The sequence below is a fragment of the Biomphalaria glabrata genome, chromosome 4 (assembly GCF_947242115.1).
Source record: "Biomphalaria glabrata chromosome 4, xgBioGlab47.1, whole genome shotgun sequence".
In the NCBI taxonomy this organism is placed as follows: Eukaryota; Metazoa; Mollusca; class Gastropoda; family Planorbidae; genus Biomphalaria; species Biomphalaria glabrata.
In genome coordinates this window covers 50,968,829-50,970,337 of record NC_074714.1, presented here as the reverse complement: position 1 = coordinate 50,970,337, position 1,509 = coordinate 50,968,829, and positions in this window count along the sequence as shown.

The window sequence follows — 1,509 nt, the reverse complement described above, 5'->3', positions numbered from 1 at the left end:
CTACAATAAACAATAAACGTCTTCCGAAAGGGTCAGAATGTAATAAAGATTAATTATGTACACACACACTCACACACACATATATATATATATAAAATTTCCGCGGGGGGGGGGGGGGCGGGGGGGAATCCCCCCCCCCCCCCAAAACCCTCCCCGAAAAAAAATCCTGGCTACGCCCATGACTTATATACACACTAAGTGCATCCCTTCATCTCTAGGTTTTTTTGAAAAAAAAAACTGAGTGCATAGTAAATTTTAACACTTAAATGGTTCGCGTTAAAAAAAAAAGGCATTGCACCAGAATTTTAAAAGATCTAATTTATTGTGTTATCAGATATTCAATATCTTTTCTAGTTTTTGCGATCTAAACGGGACGAACGGACAGACAGACCACTCAAAACTAATAGTGACTTTTCCCCTTTTGGGTAGATTTACCAGACTTCAGGCAAAAGGAGTCCATGTCCTCCTTTTCTGTGTCGTGTCATCCGTCCGGCAGACATTGACCTGCCGGTGGTGCGGTTTGCGCGCTAGACTGTCGTTTGGATTTATCGATGGTCCAGGGTTCAAACCCTGCCCGCTCCCATCCCCCGTCGTCCTGCGGGAGGTTTGGACTAAGAAGTAAACTACCTTCAACTCTGAAGGAACATCCGAAACATGTAAAACATTTTACAAACATTTTAAAAGTGTAAAAATATCCGGCTTTTTTTTTTTTCACAATTGGGTATCATCCATTAATCGGGTTTATTCCTTCATATTTTTGGATTAATTGCACCTACTCACCCATAGACAACCCTTTCGCTGCAAGTAAGATGACATTTTTTTGACCTCCTTCTTGAACAGGTGCTACCTTGTTCAAAGATGCCCCCCAAAAACCACTAACTCAAAATACATCAAGATCTGCTAGTGTTTACATTCTGAGGCATAGGCCCTATATAATAAAGTTGAAAAGGCGTTTTTTGCTAATCAGCGTGCAGTATGCAAAAAAGGAAATACATCCTCCAGTGAGAGGCACTTTTCTCACAATGTACAATCTGAAAAAAAAAAGTCGTGCGTTGTGTTCTACAAGTTCATTTGCGGTAATGATGTGGCCTACTACTGGGGAAAAGACTGTCTGAGAAATAGCTGTAATCCTAGATTTTAAAGTTTAGGCCTACTTTGTCTTGTATTTTTTTCTCTTGTGTTCTCTTTCGTATGACTTTTCTCTCCTACTTGTAGGCTATCTGGAAACCCTACTCTCGGGGGCTGCCAAAAAGGGAAGAGCAAGCGTTCATAGTTTGAATACTATATTTGTGCATTTTGTTGTGTTGTACTTACGAAGAGTTTATCTATCATTTTCAAATTGCCTAACATTGTAACATAAGCAAGAGTTTTTCTAATTTAGCTCGAAACTATAATTGCACCACTATTAGTGTTAGAATGAGATCGACATTTATCAAGGGAGGCTAAAAGTAATTGATTATACCAGGGCATTAACCTTTTTTTTTTCAAAGTGGTATCCCTTCGTAAATC